Below are 19,447 nucleotides of genomic sequence, written 5' to 3'. Positions count from 1 at the left end.
CAGTAAGTAACCACATATTTATTAGTATAAAGCTTAAATATTTACATAAATAATATACCTTTAAATAAAGTTTCATACACTCTGCAGAGACGTCACAGATGCCTATTGTATGCTAACACTGAGGACAGGCGCTGAGACACTAGCTAGCACTGCCGAGAAATGAACGGTGTCACCAATTACACATATACAGTTATAGGAGGCGCCATTGGTTTGAATGGGGGGACAGCCATGATGTGAAGAATATGCGGTCATTACATTCGGCGGCAACCGGGGTTAACAGGAGGAGAAAAAACACAATGCTGCATACGCAATATGAGCTACAGTATTTACATTAAATCTAGCTGGTAAGTTCTGACATTCACCTAAATCTTAGATTGATGCATCTCGTCCCTGGAAGTATTAGGTCTCCAAGGAAACTCCTGATCTTATTGCCTTGATAAATACTCTTAACATGGCGGCTGATGGCCCTCTCCTCTGCCTGTGGGGGGGGATGGCTATGCCTCCCAGGATTAGGCAATGCCTCCAATAGTAGTGGGGCCCGGGCCAGCTCTCTATGGCCCTGACCACGATCAACAAGGTAAAGACTCACTACAGTGACTGAGGCCACTGATATACCTGTTAGCCCTTCCCCCTGTAGTGGTTCCACTCAGACCACCTGCAGGTGCCTCCAAATATTCTGGTGTGGCCTTTTGGCCATACAAATTACTCTCTATTTTGGGTGACTTACTTCCATGCCAATTAGCTGATGGGAGTCTCTAACTCTCCCCTCACTACTCAGACTAACATGCTAGGGTCCAGGATGTGGATTATTCATTCTGAGTTGACCAATCATAATGCAGTCATACCACATTTTCTCCTGGGCTTTGGTGGTCCTTAATTGCTCCCAAGGATAGGACTGAGCAGGGGCTGGCTACAAGATACCAGGACGAGACTTACTTGGGTGAAGTGGATTTGAACAGAACAGGGGTATTATAATGTTCGAACACTGTCCTTTGGGGTTGGCTGTTAGACTAGAGCAGTGGTCAGGGAACAGGGGTAAATTACCCCACATGGGGTAAAAATGAAATTCCTCAGGGTAATGGACGGACAGCCGGGCATGCATATGAATCAATATAGAATGATTCATATGCATGCCCGGCTGTGCCGCAGGGAGGTTCTAAGCCGGATGCCCGCTGAGATGTTATTACCAGCGGGCACCCGGCTCCTTCCCTGCAGCGCCGCGTTAGCCGGAGGCTGGAGTTCTCTTCTGACTCTCTCCATGTGCACTATGGGAGAGATGTCATGACGTCTCTCCCATAGTTCTGAGGAGCAGCCGGGCGGACAGGACGGCGGCGGATGCAGGAGCGGGGATTAAGGTAAGTGGGTTTTTTTTTGTACAAGCTGCACTACAGGAGCATTATATGGGGGCAATATATGGGGGCACTACTACAGGGGCATTATATGGGGGCACTACTACAGGGACATAACTATATGACTTCCTTCCTTTTAAAATCAATGGGGTAACGTCGGCGTATCTAAATATATTTTGGGGTAAAAGGTAAAAAAGTTCCCTGACCCCTGGACTAGAGCTTCTGCCAGGGTGGCCAAACTGCAACCTATTGGTCCACCAACCAGGAAACTGCTTTCACTGTACAAGTTTCCTGGACCCTTTCCTTCACCTTGAGGGAAACTGTTTTCTGCAAATCAAGTCTATTACATCACCCTGACTGGGGGAAAGTGGTTTTACTGACTTATCTTATTTCACCAACAGTAACCTGCTGTTACTGACCACTACCACCACCAGGCTCATACAATGGCATCTGTAACCCCTTACTCCTGTGTATTGTGTGCAGCGGCTGCACCATACAGTATATTTCCTGATGGATGTGGCCAGTCCCTCCTGGCTGCTTACTCTGAGTAATGACTGTGGAGTAGCCGGCAGAGAATTTAAACAGGCCGCTGGGTTCAACACAGGACATCCAAGTGAAGGGTTGTTTTTTTTTGCATAGCCAAGTTTATTGCTCCATAGTATCTATGAAAGATCTGTTACACATGTCAGAGAGGTAGTGATGGTACACACAGATTCCGGGTTATCAGTCTTCCGGTGGCTGCTTCTGAAGCCCTCTGAGCTCCAGTGTGGGACTTTGCCTCCTAGGACTCTTTGACAGCAAAGGACCATCAGAAACCACCCTGGCACCAACGTTCTGCAGCTCCTGACTGAGGCTGTATGGCTGCATTATATGACCCCTCAGCTGCTGCAGCCCTTCCACTGGATATGAGGAGGACCTGCTAGAAATTTCTGCATTCTGGTATAGAGGTGGCAATGCTACTATTGAAACATCCCTTATGATGGCATGTAGTCATCTCAAGGTAACCCTTAATGGTTTAACCATCAATGGTTGTACAGTACGCATGGGCACCAATCCCCCCGTGTGTCTACAGCTGTATTTACAAGTCAATTGACATGGGATGGGCATCAGAAAGAGCAACCATTGCAAACCCGTCATTGATTTAAAAAACTAGTTCCATCAAACTGGGAAGATCGAAATTTTCTAAACATCAGCTTCTGATGATCATCCCTACCAAAGTGGCACCAGTACACTGTTGGATGCGTCCAAATCCCTACTGGACCACCAGGGTCATTTATAATACATTTTCTATTTTAAAATATATTTTAAATTTAGCCTTTGTACATTTTGAAACATTGGGCCTGATTCAGAGTTGTATAAGAAACCCGTTGGTTTGCGTTCAACTCCGATGGTGGGCGAAAGACCAGTTCTGTGCATATGCAGATAGGGTCCTGCATCGTCGGGGGAGGCACTGGAGAGCGCGCTCAATAAGGAGGCGTGTCGGACCCATTCTCGTGACTCCCATGCTGAACCAGTGTCTGCTTCTTACAATGCAGCTTCAATGGCCCCGGAAGCATGAAACCAGCACCTATCCTCAATAACCTGAGGGTTACTCAGATGGCCGATGGTCATGCAGATGATCCTATGCTGCATCTTCTGACACAGCAGCGTATCGCAGAAGCTGGCAGGTGTCTCTCTACAAAAGACGCCTCCTGCAGCATTATCATATTTTCGTAGAGCAGCTAAGTACATAGACGCAGCTACTGTATGAAATGCGTACATCTCTGATACAGGCCCATTGTACATTATTAGGGGCACTGCACAGGGCAATTCAATTATTTAACACTGTGCGAATTGCGAGTAGTGAGCTTGTTTCATGAAACTCGCAGACTTCACACAAATGCACGCTCCCGAGAATTCTCCAATCCAATTAAAAATGCCTACTCGTGGTACTCACAGCGGAGGGGTGCGCAATGACTGCCATATGCGATGTGAGAGAAGTGCGTGAAAAAGTGATGAGACCATCCTGGACCCCCCAAAATTGATCATTTCGTTAGCAGGACCATATAGAAGGCTGTTTGTGGGCATTAGGAAAGTACTGGAGGTTTTTAAATGGTGTCAAATGGCTGATTTGTGTTTAAAAAAAATAAAAAATTATAAAAAGCAAACTTTTTTCATATAATCTCCAACAAATTAAATGACAAATGCTGAAAAAAGTAGGATAAAATGTGATTTGGGGGTACTTTGAGGGGTACTTTGAAAAATTGTAAAAAAAAAATGTTAAAAAACAGTTATTTGTCAATTAAAAAAATACTCTCATTAAATTTGGGGTGCCTAAACTAACGAAAAAGTTGATTTTGGGGTAATTTGAGGTCATTATTTCTTAAACCCAAAAAATGAGGTGTAAATGGAAAAATGAGAATTCACTCTGACTGGTTCAGAGCGAGTTGCTGATTGGATTGCAAAAAGATTTCGCTGTGCAATTCCGAGAGAAAACAGCATCTCGCAACTCGCACCTAATTGGATTGACCCCTATAGGTTCCAAAGTGCTGGTCTTTAGCCCATCAGGTGCTGCAACCTTAGACATGATTATGAAGTCACATCTCCAGTGGCAATCCAGTCTCATCTCAGCCAGGTACGACAACTCGACAAGGGCAGGAAGTCGCTGCCGATTGAGGGAGTCTCAACACCAGGTTTGCAGATTCGAGTGTCTGTACATAGATGAGATGTGACCTTTTTAAAAAAAAAACAGAAATTACAATTAAGTTTTGGAAAGACTCTGGATAAGGCCCACAGTGTGGAATAGCAAAGAAAGAACAGAACTCCAAGGTGGAGATTTGTGGTGAAAGCGATGCTCATTTTTTCTCACACCTCATATAGAAAATTCCTTACAGCAGTTAAGGAGTGGGGCCCTGATTCAGAGCCAGACGCTCTGACAGAGCGCTCGCTCTGAATCAGGACCGGCCTTCTTGTTTTTTAGAGCGGCCTCCTGGCCACTCGCATAGCTGTGGGTGACCCACAGCTATAGCGAGCGGCCAGGAAGATGGTTACGTTGGTCAAGACCATCGCGACCATCGGGCTTGCGATGAGACCCTTGTGGTAGGGTCTCGTTGCCGCAAGCCCCAGAGAGATTTCGTCTCTCACAGAGCCGAGATCTCTCCCACTGACATCACTCGTGATGTCAGTGGGGCCGCCCCCAAACGGAGGCACTCACATGGGAACACCTCCGTTTGGGAAGCCACTCCCCCAGCCCGCCCACCAAAGGGGGCGTGCTGTCACTCAACATCGACAGCACGCCCCCTTTGGTATGAGACCCGGAGCGACGGTTTGCCCATCGCTATCCGGGTTTTGCGCATGCTCACTGGGCCACCATCGACCCGCTTGCGAGCGCATAGCGCTCGCGAGTGGGTCAGAATCAGGCCCTGTATCCACTACATGAGAGTGGAACGACTGTACGATTACAACATTGTAATCGTACTATCATTCATCTCCTGTGCAGTGGATAATGTGCCCACACTGAACGATACGTCATTCAGTGCCGGCACCCTCCCTCTCCCCGAACAGGCACAACCTGTCGATATCAGCAGGTTGTGCATGTTCAGGCGATGATAGATGCCGAAAACGACCAGTGGAAGCGCGCATCGCTGGTTGTTATCAACATCTTACAGAATGATTAATGAACGGTTGAACGATAACGATATCGTAATCGTTCAATCGCTCATTTTTCTCGTGTAGTGGATACGCACCTTAAGTGGTAATGCCCAGACAGACACTGCAGTGATGTCCGTCACATCACCAAAATATAGGCTACACACATTGTATAGGCAGGTAGTTCTGGTGATGGCTTTCCAGGCAATAGAGTGCAATGTACGTTTCCCGCCTGCAGATGGAGTGGTGCAGCCATACGTGTGCTCCTGGGTCCTCTAGACTAAGGGACTTAGGGGGTCATTCAGACCCGCTCGCGAGCGGCAGTATGCTCGCAAGCGGGTCGATGTTCCCCACTGCGCATGCGCACAACGGAGGGAGCTCCGTCGTGCGCATGCGCGAGACCCGGGGAGCGACGGGCTTTCCATCGCTCCGGGTCTTGCACCAAAAGGGGCGTGCTGTCGATGTTGATTGACAGCACGCCCCCTTTGGGGGGCGTGCCGGGGGCGTGCCTGCCAGACGGAGGCGTTCCCATGGGAACGCCTACCGTCTAAAGCCGGCCCCACTGACATCACTAGTGATGTCAGTGGGAGTGATTTTGGCTCTGATAGAGCCAAAATCACTCCAGGGCTTGTGGCAGGGAGACCCTACCGCAGGGTCTCCGTCGCAAGTCCGATGGTCGTGATGGTCAAGACCATCGCAACCATCTTTTTGGCCGCTCGCATATGCTGTGGGTGGTCACCCACAGCTATGCGAGCGGCCAGGAGGCCGCTCCATTTTCATGGAGGAGGGCCCTGATTCAGAGCAAGCGCTCTGGTCAGAGTGTTCAGCTCTGAATCAGGCCCTTATTCTCAGTCAGATGGATCTCTGTGCTTAGGCGCAAATGGCGAGCTCTTGCATTTAGCTCATTTTGCGTATGCTCTCGCTGCTGCCGATGGTATGCATTGTGTATGCAGTGCATATGCGCATACCTTAGCGAAAGTTCACAATGCATTCGCTCACTGCGCATAGACAGCCCAGCAGAGTGAGTGTCAGGGGAAGCCGTTTGTAGGTGGTAACGGGGGTTGGCCATTAAAAACGGGGGAGTGGAGGTGCAAACGCAGGCGTGCCTGAGCATCTCAACGGCGTGTTAGAGCTGTGTATAATTATAGGACAGCATCATAGTACACGTCACCTGGCTGGTTTTTACACTGAAGTGCTCGCAGTGCTTGCGGCTGGGTATGGTCAACCTCTAGCGCTGCGATAGCATCCGATGTACCGATGGTTGCATACACTTCCTGGACATGACGTGCACAAGTGGGCGTCTTAAAACAGGCTGGTGGGTGTCTGCATACACTATGTGATCGCTCTCTAAGAAATACTGGGCGTGCTAATGCATTGCTGTGTGATAGCGCTGCCTATGCAATTTGCATACACATCGTGTGAGCGAACGCATCTAACGAGCGGCTCTGAATCAGGCCCTGTATCCAAATCTTTTTCTCCATGAAATTGGACATTTCATTACGGCAACAGGGCAACCACAATGCCAGCGCAGAGAACTGCCCTATCTTGTGGGAGTGTCATGAAAGCGCTGTCGGTGTGTATCTAAAGCGCTGTGCATACAATCCGGCTGTAATAGTCTGCAAAATACAGGCATCTGCGTCTTCCCACTGAGTCTGGCTGACGTCTTAAAGTAACAATCCTTTAAAAGGCAAAACCAGGTTGGTTTTGCTTTTTAAATAATTGCTACTTTAAAACATCGACCAAACTCGCTGGGAACCCGCCTATGCCTGTATCTCGCAGGCTCCTACATATACCTCTATGGGTAGTTTATATTTTGCCAGAACAGGCGGGCTAAGTCACTGATAATAAATAAGGTGTGAGCACTGCATAAAGAAATGACTGATGTTTATGTTGGTGTAACGCAGGGGTGTGAAAAGACTCAGCTGCGAAGGGGTTAATAAAACTAGCACAGCCAACTGCAATCTAAGTAACTGGTGGTGTGTACAGTACGTTAAATGATCTTGGAGGAGATGTACTAAGCCTTGGAGGGTGATAAAGAGGAGAGATAAAGTACCAGCCAATCAGCTCCTAACTGCCATGTTACAGGCTGCGTTTGAAAAATGACTGGAGCTGATTGGTTGTGACTTTATCTCTCTCCACTTTATCACCCTCTAAGGCTTAGTACATCTCCCACCTTTAATGATTGCGGAGTGAAGCTGCGCACACTAGGCGATAGTGCATGCTGATCTGATGGAGCAATTATCGGATTGTTGTGCACCTGTACACACTGAGCAATTTTTGACTTAGGCCCTGATTCAGAGCCGTTCGTTAACAGCAGTACGCTCGTTGCGTTCCGATGTTGACTAACCGCGCATGCGTCGGTGTTACACTGCGCATGTGCGTATGGCAGATTGCGAGCTTTTTTTGTCTCGTTCGTCAAATAGCGTACAGGAAGTGACATGTCAAATGTGATTGACAGAACAGGGCGTTTTTGGGTGTTGACGGGGGAGGAGATGGAAAAACGCAGGCGTGGCGAGGCGTTTTTGGGGCGTACATACATTAACAAATTCGAACATCAAATGTGTTCATACCAACTCATACGTCACTGGATGATCCTCTTTCCCTTCAAAATGCTCGCACAGCTTAGGGTCTGGATTACTCGACCACATTGGTGATGGCCTTCTCCTCCGTCCCGGCACTCCACGATGTTGCATCGATTAATCACGGCTTGTCAGAAAATCAATTAGTGTTGGATTGAAAACCGGCTTGGTATGTGTTTGGAAAGTAGTTTTTTTGGATAGCACAAAACCGAACGCAGGTGGAAATCATAGCTGCTAATGTCTGGATTACACAATCAATTAGCGTACATTTGTGGGGCTTTATTTTGGCCGCAATGTGTTGTTTTTGGACTATTGTAACAATAATGTCATCATGTTTAGGTTTTGTGCCTCATTTTGCTTTTGCAAGGTGAATTTGCATCCTTAGGTAATGTTTTAAACATTCCTTAAAGAGCCCTTTTTTTCAAATGTAAAATTTTTTTGTTTGGACGTTGTTGGCTTGTGGGCCCGGATTAAATGTAACCCATTTTGACAATAATGTCAGAATACAAAGTCGTACATTTGATGTAAATTTATTGGTATCCCAAAAACAATTAATGCACATATTTAACACAAACATTTTTGGCAGTGTTCATTCCACAATATTTATTAATTGTGCAAACAATAAATTGTTGGTAAACGTAAATGCAAAAATTAAAAACAATTCACAAGAAAGGAGAGGGAAGTTTTGGCCAGAAAGGAATATGAGGCAAGCACAGAAGGAGTGTGGGAAAAGTAGCCAATGCTGTCACTGTTTTTTGGCCGTTTGGCTGGGGGAGGGAGGGCGCCAGACCGGGTCCGGGATGTCATCGGGCTGGCCTGTCCAGAGGCAGATGTTGTGGCCTCTGGACTAGGCCCAGGGCTAGGCACATTTGGAGGATTGGCTGATGTTGTGCCAGAGGTGGAGGATCCTGATGTTCCGGCAGGAAGGGAGGTCGGCTCCACCATGTGCTGGCGAACGAGCTGCTCCAGGGCATTGGCGATGCGGATGTTGGCCCTGGTATTTTCCAATGGTCACGTTGGCCGCAGCATTTTGCTCCAGGGCCTCAGCCACCCGTACCAGACTGGCGTCCATCCTCTGCAGAATCTCCGTATGGAAATCCGATTTAAAATTGAGTTCTGTGAGGAGGGACACTGCCTGCGAGGGGGATTGCCCTGGACTGGCTTCTGCAGGGTCCTCAGCCGGATGTACTGGTTCCTCCCCTGCAGAGCCAGCAGAAATTCTGCGGCCAAGGCTCCCCTCTGGAGCAGACTCATCCGCCTGTGTCTCTGTTGGAAAAATGAGAAAAGACTCACATTAGAATCTACATATTGGCACAATAACATTTCAAAGTTGGTGACATCACAATATTTACCTGGGACAACATGAGGAGCCGCAAAGTCTGGCATGTCCGTATCCATGTTGGACACGCCAAACACCTCCACAGGCTGCACACACCCCTGTGCCAGCTCTTCTAAATCATTCAACTCCAATGACACAGGGGTGGGACCCCCACCTGTCCCCCTTGCATGCCTAGCCCTGTCCGCCAGTTTTTGCTTCAGGCGATATTTGAAGTCGGCCCATCTGTGGGTGAAATTGGAACCATTATCCTTTTGTTTAAAATGGGTTTTGGTTTTAGAGGGGGCAAGTGTTTACTTACCGCCGTTTGACATCCCGGGATAGACGGACATAATCACCCACCCTATTGACATCAACGGCTACCTCTTCCCACATTCTCCACTTCTGGCTTGCACTCATATTCCTGTCTGCCTGTGGCAGGATGTCCACACACTTCTGAATCAAAACCTCCATCTCCTTTCTTGTGAATTGTGGCTGCCTTTTCTTTTTGGCAGCTTTGCCCGGAATACTGGGCCCAGCAGCCTCTTCCATGTCATCCTCCTCACCTATTTGTGTAAATTTGGAGAATTCTCAACTTCACAACTTGCACAATATTATGTTTCGAATTAATCATTGAGTCAAAATGCCTGAAATACTTACCGCCAGACTGTTGTCCATTGTTTCCCTGGTCTGTAGCCATGTCTGAGCTCCAAACAAGAAATACACCAGAATGTTTGTTTTGCCTCGTGACGTATTTATACATGCGACCTTATTTTTCGGCCGCATCATTGATTGTGCGTTCCTATGATTCCTCCTTAATTTGTGCGGGAAACTAAACACTATTTATGGCTTGGGGCGTCTCGAGTCGAGGTGGCGTTTTTTGAATGTTGGAGGTTACGTTGTTTGGAGTTGATTGTTGGCTGGTTTAGGAGTTTGCGTTGGTTGAAGTCGTTTTTTTCGGTTATATTCGCTTTTTTATTTCCGTTCGCTTTTTTTTCTGGTGTAATTTTTTTTGGCGTTTCCTGTTTTGGTAAGTTTTGGGAAGTCTAACTTTGGTTCAATTTGTGTTACTTCTGTTTCTGAATTTTCTAATGTTTTTTTGGCGTCATTTCATCTCTCTTAGGTTTTTTTTTGGCTCTGCCCCAAAGACCTTTTGATCCGGAATCTTATATATTATCTATTGGTAAGTTCATTTTTTAAATTGTTTTGTAAATGTTCTTGTTTGTCTTTACGCAACTTTGGTTGTCCTTACACTTGTAACCTTTGATTTTCTAAATCCGAAATCTATTTATTTTTTTTTATTCTTTTTAGCTTCGTTTTTTTGACTTGTATTTGTGAACTAATTAGCGCATTTTTATTACTTTCTATTGTGACTTGTATTTGCGAACTAATTAGCGCATTTTTTTTACTTTCTATTGTGACTTGTATTTGCGAACTAATTAGCGCATTTTTATTACTTTCTATTGTGACTTGTATTTGTGAACTAATTAGCGCATTTTTATTACTTTCTATTGTGACTTGTATTTGTGAACTAATTAGCGCATTTTTATTACTTTCTATTGTGACTTGTATTTGCGAACTAATTAGCGCATTTTTATTTCTTTCTATTGTGACTTGTATTTGCAAACTAATTAGTGCCTTTTTATTACTTTCTATTGTGACTTGTATTTGCGAACTAATTAGCGCTTTTTGAAATGCTTATTCATCCCGTAAAATTGTTTGTGTTTTCTCTTTAGCATTTGTTGCTTACATTTGGCCTCCATTTGACGTAGTGTGCGCAATGTCATTTTGCTCTTTGCCCAAATGTGTGTTTCTCCCCTTTTATGTTTTGTCTTGCTCAAATTTTGGAATCAGAAATGGCCAGCATAAAATGATGTATATTTATGTTGTGATTATTTCCAGTTTGCACGTATCATGACAATACCCCGGCATGTAAGCATCAATGGATGGTATCTTCAAGCTAAGTTAAAATTTTTATTTTTGGGGGGGTTAAAAAGCCTGACATTCAAATCTTGCCATTTCAGGTTGATCTGGGTCGGATTGTTCTGGCCATGCTCCCGGAAGCCGACCAACCTCAATCTCGTCCCAGGCGTAGGCATCGTAGGCGTGCAAGGCCCCAGATATTTCGAACATGTGTCACCCTTTTTGGAATGCCCGATGATGAGGTTTTAAGACGCTACCGTCTTCCTCCCAAAATCATCATAGACACTCTCTCATTAATAGAGAGTGATCTTGAGCGGCAAATTGACAGTCCTACAGCAATACCACCAATTACGCAATTTATGGTGGTGTTAAATTTCTGTGCCTCAGGATCATTCCAAACAACAGTGGGAATAGTGGCGGGCATCTCACAGTCCTCCTTTTCCCGGATCCTGAGGGCAGTGATGGAGGCACTTTTCAAGCACCTCCATCATTTTATTCAAATGCCTTTGGATATGGGTGCCCTTAGTGTGGCCAAGGCCAATTTTTACCAAATAGCTGGCTTCCCACACATCATAGGGGTTGTGGATGGTACTCACATACCATTTCAGCCTCCAGCGCGGCTGGAGGCAATATTTAGAAACCGGAAACACTATCACTCCCTCAATGTAATGGTGTTATGTGATGCCTCCCTCCAGATCCTGTCCCTGAATGCAAAATTACCAGGAAATGCACATGACTTCTTCGTCATCCAGCAATCAGGGATATGGCACAAATTAACCAACCTACAAGCTGGTGATGCGTGGCTTCTGGGTAAGTGGAGACCTTTAGTACATAACAATGTTAAGCTTCATACAGAGTGATCCTGATGTTGTCTATTCTTTTTCACAGGAGACAGTGGCTACCCTTGCACGCCCTGGCTGCTCACTCCTTATTTGGCTCCCACACCAGGGCCACAAAGTGAGTATAATTCCACACTTACAGCCACCAGGCAAGTGGTGGAGCGCTGTATCGGCCTTTTAAAAGGCCGATTCAGATGCCTCCACTGCTCTGGTGGCGAGCTCATGTATTTGCCGGATATGGTTTCGAAAATTGTGGTCCTGTGTGGGATATTTCACAACATTGCCATAAGGAGTGGTGTCCCAATGCAGCCAGAGGATGCCTTACCTGAGGATGGCCCCCCCGAGGTTGGTCGGAGGTCAGTATGTGGGGGGGCCATATGCGATGATGTGGTGGCCAGATATTTTAGGTAATTATTGTCAAAACAACAGTGTTTATACCCAATGTGGTACGGTTTATTTGAGAACAACTAATTATTTTTTTTTATTTTCTCCATCTTCTGTTTTTTCACATAATCTTTGGCACTCCAACGATGACTACTTCCTGCTACCCTTAAAAAACCTGTATGTGGACATTTTGGGGATATATTATGGAACCCATATTGCAACGCCATATTTGTGGAATCATGTTGGCATGGTCCTTCGTCAACCAGTTCTTTATTTGTTGTGTTTTTTTTTGGTTTTGTTGGTATGTGTTGTATTTGTGATTATCACTGTGTGTTTCGTTTGTGAGTGACCACTTTGATTTTTGAGTTATGTTGTGAATAAATGTTTTGAGAGTGAAATTTTGTACCTTTTTTTGAACGTTACAAGCAAGTGTAACCAGGTTCACACACATTACATTTGCCTAAGGGGTAATCCAGTAATGACGCCAGTTGAGCTAAAATGTAATATGTTTTCAGGGTCCAAACCAACACCCAAAGGATTCCTGTACAATCAGTTGGCTTCGTAATATTGGCCTAAGCAGCTTGCACCCCAACTAGGAACCTGTAAAATGTAGTAATATCTAATTGTGACTACACCAAAAAAGGGAAATGAGATTGTTACTGTTAGGTGTTTCTTGTGCCGGTTTAACATAAAAATACAACACACAATCTTAGTGACAAAAATTGCAAATCCTTGCAGGAAGAGTCTACTTAGGTCAGGGTTAACAATCTCTGAATTAGAAATAACGAATGAGACAGAACGTTACTTGGAAAATATTAATTTATTTACATTTGTCAAAAAAACAAAAAAAACTAGTCCCTAAGGAGGACCGACATATGGTCAAGGACCACCAGCAGACCGATTATATTTTGCCGCATACGGGCCACACAGGCGGCTAATTCAGCCCGACGCCTCTGTTCCTCTGTTGGTGACAAAAGTGTGGGGATTAATACAACCATAATGAAACCACGTTAAAAAACAAGCCAAAACCAAAAAAAAAAACAAAAACAAAAATCTAGAAACTAACCATAACTACACCATTAAAAGCCATCCCCCCAAAATGGTGTAGGCCAAAAATACAAGGCCAATCTACAAATTCCGACAGGTGTGATATGTGTATGTTGAAATCAGCAGGAACAGGTAAAGGCAATCTGCAAAATCACCAAAAGTCTAGAAAAAAACTCCAAAAAAGGGAACGACACATGATTACATACAAACAGTTTGTGGCGAAAAAAACCCCAAAACCAAAACATACCGGAAGAAAAAACGTCAGCTCCAGAAGGCCCTCCCTCGTCCTCGTGCCTCCATTCCCCAACGATCTGGGCGGGGTAATTTCCGAATCCGGGGAGGGGGTCATTCGAAGAGGGGTGGGTGGAGGAGAGGGGGAATTGGGATGGAGGGGAAGGAGCCCCGAAATTTCCCCCAGAGGGTCTTGGAAGGCTGGGGAGGAGTGGGGAATAGGGGAATTTGTGGTTGTGGAGGGTTGGCTGGGGGTTGGGGAGAGTGGCCGTGAGCGCCGTCTGGCCTGACAATGACGGCGTAGTCTTCGCTGTGCCCTTAAAAGATGTGAAACAAATTGTGGTTAGTTTCCACACAAATCCGAGAAAAACACCATTTTCTGATCCCAAAAAACAAAAAAATGGCCATGCAGATATGAGTACAATGAATAAATATGACATACATGGAAAACATGGCCATGCAGATATGAGTACAATGAATAAATATGACCTACATCGAAAACATGGCCATGCAGATATGAGTACAAGAATAAATATGACCTACATGGAAAACATGGCCAGGCAGATATGAGTACAATGAATAAATATGACCTACATGGAAAACATGGCCATGCAGATATGAGTACAATGAATAAATATGACCTACATGGAAAACATGGCCATGTAGATATGAGTACAATGAATAAATATGACATACATGGAAAACATGGCCATGCAGATATGAGTACAATGAATAAATATGACCTACATGGAAAACATGGCCATGCAGATATGAGTACAATGAATAAATATGACCTACATGGAAAACATGGCCATGCAGATATGAGTACAATGAATAAATATGACATACATGGAAAACATGGCCATGCAGATATGAGTACAATGAATAAATATGACCTACATGGAAAACATGGCCATGCAGATATGAGTACAATGAATAAATATGACATACATGGAAAACATACACACGCAGTTAGGGCCACAAAGACAAACATGAAAACCACAGTCCCTAAAACTTACTTTCTGCGATCTGCATGCGAAAGCATGCCAGCAAGCGGGGCGTCCGCTGTTGCAGGTCCGACCACGTGCGCTCCAGCTGCCCGATCTGGCGGCGTGAGCCGAAGGAGCACAGGCGGGCCCGTACCTCCGCATATGCGGGACGCTTTTCGCGGTTGGTGATGGGTGGAGGCTGGCTGGTGATCCGCCTATCCATCACCTCCGTTAGCACCAGCAGCTCGCGCCTGGTGAATGCGGAGGCTCTCATGATGGCAATGGTGTATTTGTTAAAAAACATTTTTAATAAAGTGCCCAAAAAATGTATGATTGGCTAATGTATTTGGGTAATTAACAGGACCAATTCTATTGGTTAGTGTATGAGTCATGTGTTCGACAGGGCCAGAAATCTCTTGAGAGTTATGATAGGCTTGATGCAGTGACATGCGTAAGCAAATTTAAATAAAGAAATGAACTCCGGGAAATATGCGGGTAGAAAAACAAATAGAACAATTGTTTAATTGGGGCTAACATGTATTTTGACAAATAAAAGCGAATGTTTAAGCCGTACGTATTCTGTGGGTAAACACAAACACGGACAAGAATAAAGTTTACTGCATTGTGTTAAAAAAAAAAAAAAACAATTAAGATAATTGATATATTGATTGGCATGATACGATTGACGGAGGTAGGCAGAATAAGCGAGCAGTTAATCGAAATCTGACAGTCCCACTTCCGGGTAGTACTAGTGCGTGCGTTCCCTTCAAGCCACTTCGGGGCTGTACGGTCGCTATTTGGCACGCTCGTTAGTTAGAGGAGGGGTCGCTTGAGTTTGGGGAGGATGTTTGGTTGCGATCGAAAATACGAGCGAGTGCTTGAATTTAAATATTTTTTTACGTACGCCGGACGTACGAACGGCCACTTGCGTCCGGGTCTGAATGAGGGCCTTAGTGTGTACTTTCCTTCATACTTACCTACTCTCCCGATTTGGCCGGGAGCCTTCCGAAAAACAGGAGGCGCTCCTGACCCCATGGAAAAGTCTCCCCGTTTTTCCCTGAATACTGTAGTTTTCACCGGCGAAAACTTTTCACCAAAAGCAGGTATTGGGCTATCCTATTAGCCGGCGTTTTTGCGGGTGCGAATTCTTGTACAGATGTGTCCTGCTACATCTTTGCCGATCGCGCTACAGACCTGTGCACACATCGCGCCACGTGATTACCCGCAGCAACCTATGTTATTCTACACTATGGCGTACACTGCAATCGCACCATGCATTTCTATGGTGGCACGGGTACGAACGCAGTGTGCGTATCCGCTCATGTGCACACGCCTCGTGCCATACATTGCGTACGCAGCAAAGATGTAGCAGGGCACATCTGTATTGCAGTTATTGCAATTCTTTTTTCGGGACCCTGGAGCTACTGATAAATTGTGCTAAACCATTATTTTTGGCTAAAAATGTCAGGACTTGGTAAAGAACTACTGGGGCACCCTCCTTACTGACTAATTAGCCCAAAATACTTTCTTAATTAGCTTAATATTGGCCAAGAATGACATGTATATTTTGGGGTGAAAAGTAAAAACTGAAGAAAAAGGGTTTTAAAGTAGTGGGACAGATTTATTGGGGGGCTGTATAGATGGGACAGGTTTTTGGGGGGCTGTATGGGTGGGACAGGTATATGGGGGATGCTGTATGGATAAGACAGGTATATGGGGGTGCTGTATGGGTGGGACAAGTTTATTGGGGGGGCTGTATGGATGGGACAGGTTTATTGGGGGGCTGTATGGATGGGACAGGTTTATTGGGGGCTGTATAGATGGGACAGGTTTATTGGGGGGCTGTATGGGTGGGACAGGTATATGGGGGTTGCTCTATGGATAAGACAGGTATATGGGGGTGCTGTATGGGTGGGACAAGTTTATTGGGGGGTTGTATGGAAGGGACAGGTTTATTGGGGGGCTGTATGGATGGGACAGGTTTATTGGGGGCTGTATAGATGGGACAGGTTTATTGGGGGGCTATATAGATGGGACAAGTTTATAGGGAGATGTATGGATGGGACAGGTTTATTGGGGGGCTGTATGGATGGGACAGGTTTATTGGGGGGCTGTATGGATGGGACAGGTTTATTGGGGGCTGTATAGATGGGACAGGTTTATTGGGGGGCTGTATAGATGGGACAAGTTTATTGGGAGATGTATGGGTGGGACAAGGTTATTGGGGGGCTGTATGGATGGGACAGGTTTATTGGGGGGCTGTATGGATGGGACAGGTTTATTGGGGGCTGTATAGATGGGACAGGTTTATTGGGGGGCTGTATAGATGGGACAAGTTTATTGGGAGATGTATGGATGGGACAGGTTTATTGGGGGGCTGTATAGATGGGACAAGTTTATTGGGAGATGTATGGATGGGACAGGTTTATTGGGGGGCTGTATGGATGGGACAGGTTTATTGGGGGGCTGTATGGATGGGACAGGTTTATTGGGGGCTGTATAGATGGGACAGGTTTATTGGGGGGCTGTATAGATGGGACAAGTTTATTGGGAGATGTATGGATGGGACAGGTTTATTGGGGGGCTGTATGGATGGGACAGGTTTATTGGGGGGCTGGATGGATGGGACAGGTTTATTGGGGGCTGTATGGATGGTACAGGTTTATTGGGGGCTGTATGGATGGGACAGGTTTATTGGGGGGCTGTATGGAAGGGACAGGTTTATTGGGGGGCTGTATGGATGGGACAGGTTTATTGGGGGCTGTATGGATGGGACAGGTTTATTGGGGGCTGTATAGATGGGACAGGTTTATTGGGGGGCTGTATAGATGGGACAAGTTTATTGGGAGATGTATGGATGGGACAGGTTTATTGGGGGGCTGTATGGATGGGACAGGTTTATTGGGGGCTGTATGGATGGGACAGGTTTATTGGGGGCTGTGTAGATGGGACAGGTTTATTGGGGGGCTGTATGGGTGGGACAGGTATATGGGGGTTGCTGTATGGATAAGACAGGTATATGGGGGTGCTGTATGGGTGGGACAAGTTTATTGGGGGGCTGTATGGATGGGACAGGTTTATTGGGGGGCTGTATGGATGGGACAGGTTTATTGGGGGCTGTATAGATGGGACAGGTTTATTGGGGGGCTGTATAGATGGGACAAGTTTATTGGGAGATATATGGGTGGGACAAGGTTATTGGGGGGCTGTATGGATGGGACAGGTTTATTGGGGGGCTGTATGGATGGGACAGGTTTATTGGGGGCTGTATAGATGGGACAGGTTTATTGGGGGGCTGTATAGATGGGACAAGTTTATTGGGAGATGTATGGATGGGACAGGTTTATTGGGGGGCTGTATGGATGGGACAGGTTTATTGGGGGGCTGTATGGATGGGACAGGTTTATTGGGGGCTGTATGGATGGTACAGGTTTATTGGGGGCTGTATAGATGGGACAGGTTTATTGGGGGGCTGTATAGATGGGACAAGTTTATTGGGAGATGTATGGATGGGACAGGTTTATTGGGGGGCTGTATGGATGGGACAGGTTTATTGGGGGGCTGTATGGATGGGACAGGTTTATTGGGGGCTGTATGGATGGGACAGGTTTATTGGGGGCTGTGTAGATGGGACAGGTTTATTGGGAGATGTATGGATGGGACAGGTTTATTGGGGGGCTGTATGGATGGGACAGGTTTATTGGGGGGCTGTATGGATGGGACAGGTTTATTGGGGGCTGTATGGATGGGACAGGTTTATTGGGGGCTGTATAGATGGGACAGGTTTATTGGGGGGCTGTATAGATGGGACAAGTTTATTGGGAGATGTATGGATGGGACAGGCTTATTGGGGGGCTGTATGGATGGGACAGGTTTATTGGGGGGCTGTATGGATGGGACACGTTTAATGGGGGCTGTATAGATGGGACAGGTTTATTGGGGGGCTGTATAGATGGGACAAGTTTATTGGGAGATGTATGGGTGGGACAAGTTTATTGGGGGGCTGTATGGATGGGACAGGTTTATTGGGGGCTGTATGGATGGGACAGGTTTATTAGGGGCTGTATAGATGGGACAGGTTTATTGGGGGGCTGTATAGATGGGTCAAGTTTATTGGGAGATGTATGGATGGGACAGGTTTATTGGGGGGCTGTATGGATGGGACAGGTTTATATGGGGGCTGTATGGATGGGACAGGTTTATTGGGGGCTGTATGGATGGGACAGGTTTATTGGGGGCTGTATGAATAGGACTGGTATAAAGAAATGGATCTATGTGCAGGAATCTACTGACAGACTACAGGATGTAATCCCAGCGGGTAATACAGAATCTGATGTAATCTTAGCTATAAAGAAAGAAAGCAATGTACCAGATCCTACAGATAATGCACTGGATGTAAACGCAGTGGATAATACAGAATGTGATGTAGTCACAGCTATAAAGAAAGGAAACAATGTGTTAGAGCCTATAGACATAGCACTAGGTGTAAACCCAGCAAGTAATACAGAATCTGATATTATAACTGGTATACAAATAGGGCTCTATGTGCACCGACCTGCAGATTTAACACTGGATATAGACACAGCTGCTAATAATATATATATAGCACAAGGTAATAATTCATTATTTGGTGTACAAAACAATACAAAGTGGTCAGATGAAAGCCAGAACCATCCAGAAACACCAGAGAGATTTCAGCATTATAACCAGGTACTAAGCACCACCAGCTTTTCCTCAGGGCGACATTACTTGGATGTGACTGTCAGTGAGTCAGGGTGGTGGAGTGTAGGGATGTGCTATCCCAGTATAGACAGGAGAGGGGATCAGTCTCACATTGGTTATAATGACAAGTCCTGGGCTGTGTGTAAGGGGTTGTGTGACCAGTATTCACTGATACATGACAGGAAACAGATCCGGTTACCTGGCAATATCTCCTGTAATAACGTGGGGATGTATCTGGACTATGAGGCAGGACAGCTGTCCTTTTATGTTCTGACTCCACAGATGAGACACATACACACATTCACAGCCACCTTCACTGAGCCCCTTCACGCTGCAGTATGTGTAGGGAGAGGTTGTACACGTATATTTGGGAGAGTCAGTAGCTGTGATAAATGATCATCTGATTGGTGAAACAGTTAGAATGAAGCAGTGGGTGGAGCTA

The 19,447-nt window shown here is 45.8% G+C and overlaps 1 pseudogene; it reads left to right on the top strand.

The window, feature by feature from the left end:
- Positions 1–19,401, top strand: part of LOC148503023 (E3 ubiquitin-protein ligase TRIM39-like) — a 31,603-nt pseudogene extending 12,202 nt beyond the window's left edge.
- Positions 19,402–19,447: the final 46 nt, after the last annotated feature.

Source organism: Taudactylus pleione, unplaced genomic scaffold (genome assembly GCF_031769625.1).
Source record: "Taudactylus pleione unplaced genomic scaffold, aTauple2 ptg000478l, whole genome shotgun sequence".
Classification (NCBI taxonomy): domain Eukaryota; kingdom Metazoa; phylum Chordata; class Amphibia; order Anura; family Myobatrachidae; genus Taudactylus; species Taudactylus pleione.
Note: the sequence above shows the minus strand (reverse complement) of the source record. Positions and strands in the feature narration are given on the sequence as shown.